Source organism: Neomonachus schauinslandi, chromosome 15, assembly GCF_002201575.2.
Source record: "Neomonachus schauinslandi chromosome 15, ASM220157v2, whole genome shotgun sequence".
NCBI classification, from domain to species: Eukaryota; Metazoa; Chordata; class Mammalia; order Carnivora; family Phocidae; genus Neomonachus; species Neomonachus schauinslandi.
Window position 1 is genome coordinate 45,574,617 of NC_058417.1, and position 10,074 is coordinate 45,584,690.

Here is a 10,074-nt window from a genome sequence, read left to right on the forward strand (position 1 = left end):
CTTCCTCTGCCCCTCCCGCTTGTGCGCTTGTGCTCTCTCTCTCTCTCAAATAAATAAATAAATCTTTAAAAAAAAAAAAAGCATTGAGAAAAAAGTTCTAAAACTTGAGTGTGATGATAGTTGCACAATTCTGTCAGTAGACTAAAGACCATCGAATTGTACACTTTAAATAGTTGAATGGTACGGTGTATGAACCACATCTCCATAAAGCTGTTATTTTAAAAACCCTAGGAAGCAGGTGTTTTAGTTTCTTGGAGCTGCTGTAACACATCCCCACAAACTTGGAGGTTTAAGACAACACAAACTTATTCTCTCACAGTTCTGGAGGGCAGAAATATAAAATCAGTACCACTGGACCGAAACCAAGGTGTCTGCAGGGCCACACTCCCTTCAGAGGCCCCAGCTCCAGCCTCTCCAAGCTTCTGGGGGCTGCCGACATCCGTGGCCGTGGCCGCATCACACCCATCTGCGAGGCCAGCATCTTCAGAGGTCCCTCTGTTTCATCTTCTCATTGCCTTCTCCCCTGTGTGTCAAATCTCCCTCTGCCTCTCTTTTAAGGATACTTGTGATGACATTTAGGGCCCACCCAGATAATTCAGGATAATCTCTCCATCTCAAGACCTCTGACTGATCACATCTGCAAAGACCATTTTTTCCCATATTAGGTAATGTTCACAGGTTCCAGGGATTAGGACCTGATATCTGTGGGGGCTGCTATCAGCCCTCTACACGTGGGGTCAGGATCGCTGTCAGAGATGGGGAAATGGAGGCAGAAGGTGAAGCATCAACCAGTTCTTGGGGTCACATCTGCCAGGCTGTGTCTGTCTGTCTGGCTTGCTCTGAGGCCTCCAATCGCTGGCCTTGAAGAATACCTTCCTGATAGAAAACTCAGATCCAGCCCTGGACCTGACACACATGAATCACAAGACCAGGACCAGCTTCCCAGGTATGTAATCTGGGCAGTCACACAGGGCCTGCGCTCAGAAGGGGTCGTGCTTGGTTTAATGCTCTGCTGTCACCATCTTGAAATTATATTATATTATATTATATTTTATTTATAAGACATGCGAACAGGGGAGGGGCAGAGGGAGAAGGAGAGAGAGAATCTGAAGCAGATTCCATGCTGAGCGCAGAGGCCAGACATGGGGCTCGATCTCATGACCCTGAGATCATGACCTGAGCTGAAATCAAGAGTCGGATGATTGGGCGCCTGGGTGGCTCAGTTGTTTGAGCGATTGCCTTCGGCTCAGGTCGTGATCCTGGAGTCCCTGGATCGAGTCCCGCATCGGGCTCCCTGCTCGGCGAGGAGCCTGCTTCTCCCTCTACCCCTCCCCCTTCTCATGTGCTCTCTCTCTCTCATTCTCTCTCTCTCAAATAAATAAATAAATCTTAAAAAAAAAAAGTCGGATGATTAACTGACTGAGCCACCCAGGCGCCCCACCATCTTGAAATTCTTAATCATTTTTGGTAAAGGGGCACTGCATTTTCATTTTGCACTGGATCTGCCGATTATGGAACTGGCCCTGCATGTGACTTTGGGCAGGAAAAGGAACCGATGAGACGAGGTGGGTGGAAAGGCTGCCCTGTGCCCTGGCCTCCCCTCAGGGCCAGGCTCCCTGACCCCACCAGCTATCCTCTCTGCTTGGAGCTCTTCCTGACCCCCATCCCCAGCTAGCTAACTCCTCGCCCCCAGGCTCAGCTCAAAGGAGAGTCCAAGCCCTGAGCAGAGTTCCCGTTGCGTATTCTCAAAGCACCTGTCACTGTTGGTAATCCTCTATTTGTCTGTGTGAGCCTTAAGAAGGGTCACCCCTAGTAGGCTGTCAGCTCAGCAAGGGCAGGCGTGGGTCTGTTGGGCTCACTGCAGTGTCCTGTGACATAGTGAGCCCTGCATGAATCTTGGCTAAATGAGTTTAAGAGCTGCGAGAACAGCTGGGATGTAACAGTCGTCAGGTGCAATGATGATGCCTGGACCACGGCGTCGGATTCGCTCCCCGTGGCTGGCCTCAGCGCTGAGCGGGACTCCTGGGGGGCAGATGGAAGGCCAGTGTCGGCCCCTTGCCCTGTGAGGCAAGATACAGCCCCGGAGGGAGGGCAGGCCCGAGGCCAGTGGAGGTGCCCAGGGCCTGAGGAGTCCACAGGAGTGAGGGAGGAAGTGTATCCTCTTGCATGAGAGGCAGTTTGGGTTGGAAGTGGGCTGGGCCAGGCATCCTGAGAGGCCCCTGGCAATCACCTCTGCCTGCCTTGGTTTAGCAAATAGAAATACCTGACAGCCAGTTACATTTGAATTTCACATAAGCAACAAGTCATTTTGTTGTAGAGGTAGGTCCCAAGTATTGCACAGGACATACCAGAACAGGATTTGGTCTCCCTGAAATTCAGATGTAAGTGGGCATCCTGTAGTTTATCTGATAGCCATCACTCAGGACCCCTCTGTTTCAGGAATGCTTCTGCTAAACTGGAGTCATGTGTAGAAAGGCCAGAATGTTTGGGGCGGAAGCAGTGCGTTTCCCCATTTTTTAAATTTTTCAGGTGATTTGAGGGGACACAAGGGAAAACGGGCACTAAGTGGGGCTGCAGATGGGAGGGAGTGTCAGAAACACAGGTCCGGCCCAGGACCAGAAGGTCAGCAAAGATGCCTCCCTGCAGAGGGATGGCCGCTCTCTTCCCTAGCAGGCACCCCACTAAACACCAGGAAAGACAAAGCCCTGGCCCTGCCCTCAAGAGGTTTGGAGGCTGATTTATCAACAGATTATTCAGCAAAGGGTCAGACATGCTGAGAGAAGCTCCCCCTAGAAGACAGAATATAAGAGGTGGCCTCCCCTGGATATTCCTCTCTCGTTTTCCTCATCAGTCTAAGGTGGAAAACCAGATCTACCTCCATGACCAGTGCCTTTATCCGTCTTCTTGACAATTGATTTTATCCTCTGACTTCTTCTTCCCAGTTTTGAATCATCCACAGATTTCATCAGATGGTCACCAGGGTCCTCATCCAAGTCATTAATAAAAATATTTGGTAGATTAAGATAGAGCCCTATGGCACTCTATCAGAAATTTGCCTCAATCTCAAGTGGACTCCCCACTGAGTGTGGAGCCCAACACCAGGCTCAATCTCAAGACCCTGAGATCAATACCGGAGCCGAAATCAAGAGTCAGACACTTAACCGACTGAGCCACCCAGGCACCCCTGCCCTGGGCTGATCTTAATCAAAATCCTTTTGATGGGGCGCCTGGGTGGCTCAGTCGTTAAGCGTCTGCCTTCGCCTCGGGTCATGATCTCAGGGTCCTGGGATCGAGCCCCGCATCGGGCTCTCTGCTCCGCGGGAAGCCTGCTTCTCCCTCTCCCACTCCCCCTGCTTGTGTTCCTGCCCTCACTGTGTCTCTCTCTGTCAAATAAATAAATAAAATCTTTTAAAAAGTCCTTTTGATATAATGTTTAACAAGCTACAAATTCCCTTCCTCTGCTGTCATGTATCCCACACATCTCCATGAGGATATGAGGCTTCTTTGTGAGGATGTCCTAGGTGCCTGATCAAATCCAGAGGTACTAGCGAACATCCATTAGATGGCGAACATCCATTAGATGGCGAACATCCATTAGATGGCGGCCACTCTCGATACTATCCTAGCAGCAGTGGTAGCAGATAACAATAACAAATAATGGAATTTTTTTTGTCTTCACTCTCCTTTTTCTGTCCTTTCTATCCAAGATGAAGTAAACTTGGCTAAAATAAGAGGAAACCTTAATTGGTGTATCATAAGTTTAAGGAGGAATTACCCTGCCAGGAACAACTCTTGCGGGGGAGGGGTGGGAAACGGTCATGGTTTATCTAGAAATCAGCAAAATGAATTTTAGATACAAAAAGTAACTTTGGTTTAAAGTACAAGCAGTTTCCAGCTTATCATCAGATGGTTTTGATCCAGGAGTTTGTTTTTATGTTGGCTGTTGAGCAAATGCTAACTGTAGTCAGAAAACAATCTGACAAACACTGATTAGGTTCTCTGCTCGGCGCCCACAAGCCATTTATCCACAATGAGGCTGAAATCATAACTGGGCCCCAAGTCTCTTCAAGCTCCCAGCCTTGAGCCCCTCTTAATCCCCGGGGGAGATCTGGTCATTTCCCTTCCCTGCAGGTGGGACCCAGGAGGGAGCTGCCTGCATGCAGGGATTACTTTTAAGTCCACTGTCTGTAACTTAAAGACATTGTTAATGGGGCATAATCCCCTCGTTTGGGGGACTTCCCAGCAGGAACAGTGTCCCCATCCCTCACGTCACTCCATCCGTGCCTGTAGACTCCCACCTATAGAGTTCCAGAGCCTCACCTGGCCTGGGAAAAGGTGGTGGCCATTTCTCTCACCTGTTTTCTTAAGCCCCCAAAATGTCCTGACTTTAGAAGGTGGGGGAGAGGGGCGCCTGGGTGGCTCAGCCGGTTAAGCTTCTGCCTTCGGCTCAGGTCGTGATCCCAGAGTCCTGGGATCGAGCCACGCATCGGGCTCCCTGCTCAGTGGGGAGCCTGCTTCTCCCTCTCCCTCTGCCTGCTGCTTCCCCTGCTTGTGCTCTCTCTCTCTCTCTGTCAAATAAATAAATAAAATCTTTAAAAAAAAAAAAAAAGAAGAAGAAGAAGGTGGGGGAGATAGGGAATTCCAAAGCCACAGATCCCAGGGGCCTTGATATCTACCCTCTACAAAACTCCAGCAGATTATTTAATAGGTATGTGAAAACTTCATGGTATGTCTAAGCATCCTCTAAAATCTTTTCCTAGCGAGTGATGTTGGCTCACACAGTGTGCAGAACCTCAATAAAGGCTGTTGAAACAAACAAACAAAATTATGGAAGGGGCCCAGACCCCTGCTGTTGGGAGTTAGGGAAGGTTGGAGAACGGGGAGTCGGGGCCAGGCCTGGCAGAGCTGCCCGTGAGGGTCACACCCAGGAAAGGTCAGGCCAGGTATTAAGGACTAGACACGGCCTGGGTCATGAAGTAGGGAGTAGAGGAGGAGTGCTCAGTGCAGGGACCGAGAGGGGGAGCCTAGCACCCAACAGACAGGTGCAGATCAGAGCAGAACTCTCGCAGGTGTTGGCAGAGGGCACTTGCAGCTTCCAGGTGGGAGGCAGAAATGACCAGAAACCAGCAGGATCTTCTAAAAATAAGTCAGGACAAAGTGAACCTGGTTTCTTTTGTTGTCAGGGTTACTAGATTGTTGAAACAGTAATATACTGCAGGTACAGGGTTTCTGAATTTCAGCAAGACATCTGACCAGGTATGTCCTGGGGTCCTCGTGGAGAAGTGTGTGGTATCTGCAATGTATGGGACAATTAAATCAAAAGAGCTTTGACCAAGAGCAATTCAAAGGGCATCACTAATGGAATGAAGATGCCACTCTGTCTTCCTCCCACTTCTGGTCAACTTTATGGCTGGCTCACACCCAACTCTCAAGAGCATGCTGCTTGGATGACACAGCACTGGGAGGGGTAGCTAAGGGGCCAACCGACAGACTCAGCGGTCAAAAGAATGTCACTCGGAGGGAGCGACGGGCCAAGCGATGGTCCGTCATAGAAAGTTAAGCTCCTGATCTTAATTCCCAGAGACCACTTCACATGAATATTGTTTTGCTGCCTGAAGGATGTGACTAAGTTAACTGAATTTTACTTTCTTTCTGAATTACAATTTTTTGTTTCATGCTGAATAACTAAAATTTAAAAAATGAACTTTTATGTAAAAAGAAAAAACAAAAAAGTGGAACTTTTACAAACACAGGATGAGGGAAATGTCAATTAACAGAACAATGCATGGGAAAGACTGATGAGTTGGAAGGAGCCTGGCCGTCAACATTGCAGGCCACATGAACAGAGGTTAGGAGTTCAGAAGAGGGGAGGAGACAGCCCCACTGCATGTTGTCATGCAAGGTCGGTTACATGGGTGACACCCAGACACATGTAGACACGTGACAAAAATGCTGAGGCAGGAGCTTCACACCACATCCTGAGAGGAGCATTTGAAGGAAGTGGGAATGTTAAGATTAAGAAAAGAAGATCTGGGGAGCATCTGATAATTATCTCTAAATAATTGCATTGTTTTTACGTGAAAGAGAAATTGGACTTTTTTTCTGCCTCCGGGTAGAAATTACAGGGAGGTATATCCCAGTTAGAACTGTGCAACCACCCAGTGAGGACAAGTTTTAGGAGGGTTTTTATTTTTTTTATTTTATTTTTTTATTTTATTTTTTTAAAGATTTTATTTATTTATTTGAGAGAGAGAGAATGACAGACAGAGAGCATGAGAGGGAGGAGGGTCAGAGGGAGAAGCAGACTCCCCGCCGAGCAGGGAGCCCGATGCGGTACCCGATCCCGGGACTCCAGGATCATGATCTGAGCCGAAGGCAGTCGCTTAACCAACTGAGCCACCCAGGCACCCTTAGGAGGGTTTTTAAAGACAGCTGAGAGAGAGAGAAGGAGATGTTTCTAGACGGCTTCGGAGACTCCCCTGGGCCGATGTTGGGCAAATACAGCCCCCAGCAAAGGGCAAGTGTGCATGCCCGTTCCTGAGGACTCGGGCAGCCGTGTAGGCCACACCTCCTCTCTCCAGGGGAATTGTGCCCACTGAACATCTCTTCATCTGACTCATAAATACGCTACTAAGATGGCAAATATTGGTCAAAACCAATGCCATGGGTCAGAGCAGTGTTCCTGTTGATTGCCAGGGCTAAAGACAAAGGAAAAGGAAAGAAGAAAGTTGTCATTCCAAAGGTGGGTAAGGGGCCTCTGTTACTCATGGGCTGGGATCACAGTTCTGGCTCAATGCTAGAAGGACCATGACGTTGTTCGAGGAGCTTGTGGATGACCAGCCAGCAGCAAGAAAATGCATCTCTGTCCCTGTTGTGGAAACTTGAGCAGATCAGTCTGACCACTCGAACAGCAAGCACGACAGGAACCAAAACAAAAAGGAAAACAAAACATAGCCTAAGAGCTCCCAGTCTTCATTCCCTGGAGGTGGGGTGTGGGACGTGGTGGGGGGGAGCGGTGGCAGAATGACAAAGGCCCCCCAGATTGAGGAAGAAAGGGGCACATCTGGGAGTGAGCAAGACTGACTGGCTGACGTTGGGAGGGCTGGCCCTAACTTGATTTTGAGGGCAAAGCCTCCATACTGGACTTTTCTCTGCAAAATGAGATATAATTCTCCCCTCACAGTCTCCTTGAAGCAACCTTCAGTGAAGTCCTGCATCATTTTATTTTATTTATTTTTTATTTTTTTAAAGATTTTATTTATTTATTTGACAGAGAGTTAGAGAGTACAGATAGGAAGAGCGCCTCGCAGAGGGAGAAGTAGGCTCCCCGCTGAGCAGGGAGCCCGACGTGGGGCTCAATCCCAGGACCCTGGGATCATGACCTGAGCCGAAGGCAGACGCTTAACGACTGAGCCACCCAGGCGCCCCAAGCCCTGCATTATTTTAAATCGATTCGGAGACAGGTTTCTGCTAAAATGTATGGAGCATTTAGCATGTCTCATTGACTGTCTCGTTGAATCCTGTGAATCAGAGGCTAGTAGTAACCTCATGTTACAGGAGAAAAACGAGACTCTCAGAGAGGTTAGTACACTTGCCCAAGCTCCCACAGCCAGTTTAAGTGGTAAAGCCTGCTGGAATCTCGGATGCCTGACTCCCAAGGCCTGAACTCCTTGTGCAAACACCTCTAGAGGAAAAACATTTCAGGGTTTCTTGAAATGCCCCCCTCAATAGGAAAATCTTTGGCTTTGAACAAAGACCAACGGGGTCAAAGTCTGAAAAAGGTGAAAAACACAGAGTATGAGATATTTATTCACCAAGGTTATTCTAGGATGTAATCCTTCAATTTGTTCTATACAACTGTCTGAATGTTTCCTGTTTCTTTATAGCTTCATTACCTGGATAGATACATACAAATAAAAAAAGGCAGCCAAGTTGGGGTATGAGAATATGCATAGGAAACAGTGCTTCTAGACAGACATGAGATCCATATGATTTAGGACCAAGCTGGGAGCCTGTATAAACATTTCTAATATTGAGAATGTGAGGATGCATGTGGCTTTCCAAATGGATCCCTCACAAACCTCAAGGATCTGCTTTAATTAGAGCTGTTTAAAACGTCACCAGTTGCCCAGAGAAATAAAAAGCATGGGTTCACACAAAACCCTGCACATGGATGTTTGCAGCAGCTTTATTTGTAACTCCAGCTTCCCCCCAAAAAGCTGGAATCAGTCCAGATGTCCTTCAGTGGGCGAAGGGTTAAATAAATGGTGGTACATCCATACTATGGAATATTTCTCAGCAATAAAAAGGAACAAAATGGAGGCGCCTGGGTGGCTCAGTTGGGTAAGTGGCCAACTCCGGATTTCGGTTCAGGTCATGATCCCGGGGTCCTGGGATCAAGCCTTGTGTCCAACTCTGCTCTCGGTGGGGAGTCTACTTGAGGGTTCTCTCTCTCCCTCTGCCCCTCCCCCATGCGCTCGCTCGCTCTCTCTAAAACAAATAAATAAATCTTTTTTAAAAAAGAAACAAACTATTTGCAACAAATTGAATGAATCTCCAGGAAAATATGCTGAGCGAAAAAAGCCAATCCCCCCAAATATGATTCTACTTCCCTAACATTTTTAAAGTAACAACGCTTTATAAACGGAGGACGGATTAGCGGCTTCCAGAGATTGGAGATGGGGGCCGGGAAGGAAGTGGGTACAGCTATGAAAGGATGGATCCCTGGTGTGCCAGAAGTGTATCTGGACTGTGGCGGCAGATACATGAACCCACAGAGATGCTGAAGCTGCGCACACACAGACACAAAGTATACGTAAAAATGGGGAGATGAAATAAGATTCAATAAGATCATGGGTTTTATCAATGCCAGTGTCCTGGTTGTGCTATTATACTATAGTTTTGCAAAATGTTACCACTGGGGGAAACCAGGCAAAGCGTGCAGGGATCTCTCTATATTATTTGTTACAAATGCATGTGAATCTACTGTTACACCTATCAAAATTTCTGTTTTTAAAAAATGGACCAGAGGCATCAGGGTGGCTCAGTCGGTTAAGCGTCTACCTTCGGCTCAGGTTGTGATCCCAGGGTTCTGGGATCGAGCCCCACATCGGGATCCCTGTACAGCAGAGAGCCTGCTTCTCCCTCTCCCTTTGCTGCTCTCCCTGCTTGTGCTCCCTCCCTCCCTCCCTCCCTCTCTCTCTCTCTGTCAAATAAATATTTTTAAAAAAATGGACCAGGTCCTTGCCACTGAAGGATTCAAGCTCTGGTTGTCTGTTCTGACACAGTTGTTGGGGGATGGCTGCATTCGGTGACCCCTCTGGCCTCCAGCCCTCCAATTCTCCTGATGTCTTATGCGGAGTGACACCCTTCAAGGTGGTTGAGGGGGGAGTCCTTTATGTGAAAGCCCTCTCTTTCTGCTGGCCCACAGGCACAGAGCGAATCAGGGAGGACCAGAATGCCCTCCTCAAAGAGGCTCATTCTTGTTCCAAGAGGAAGAGGGGATCTGAGCTGCATTTGGCAAGACCATGTCTGTCACCATCTGCTTCTCCCTAACGCTGGGGCTCCCCTGGGATCTGGGGCTTCAGGCCACTCCACTGACAGAAATAAAATACGAATTCTCACACTGCGACTTAGAACCTGAAAACAACTTGGAAATCCTCCCCCAGGGTGACAAGGAGCAAACATGCTCCAAATAAAGGGACATTCTTGGTGGAAACAAGAAACAGAAACATTTTGAGACCTAGGAAAATCTTGGATGTTCAAGGAGGTAAAGGAGGATTTTTTGAACATTATTCTAGAGATGCATTGAAATGTCCCAGCTCCTCAGTGGAATATTTCCCTCCCAGATAATTTCACGATCAGTTGCATCAGAAAATTAACCTCATGTGGACCTCTGGGACAGGAAAATGGAAAAATGTGAGGTGTCCTTAGTCCCTTCTTCCGCCATAGGATGAGACCAAAGAGCCACCCCTTAGGCTGGCTTACAGAGACAGTCCCTGGGGTTGGCTGTGACTTACCCGAGCAGCCAGAGAGGGGCCTGCTGAGCCTGGCAGTGTCTCAAGACTTCCTGGC

General features: G+C 48.1%; 1 protein-coding gene across 1 annotated transcript in view; it reads right to left on the reverse strand.

Moving 5' to 3' along the window:
• Positions 1 to 10,074, reverse strand: part of PECAM1 (platelet and endothelial cell adhesion molecule 1) — a 74,414-nt gene extending 64,340 nt beyond the window's left edge. The window contains exon 1 of the mRNA XM_021678507.1: positions 10,020 to 10,074. The gene's annotated coding sequence lies outside the window, so the exon portion shown is untranslated. The remainder of the gene's footprint in view (positions 1 to 10,019) is intronic.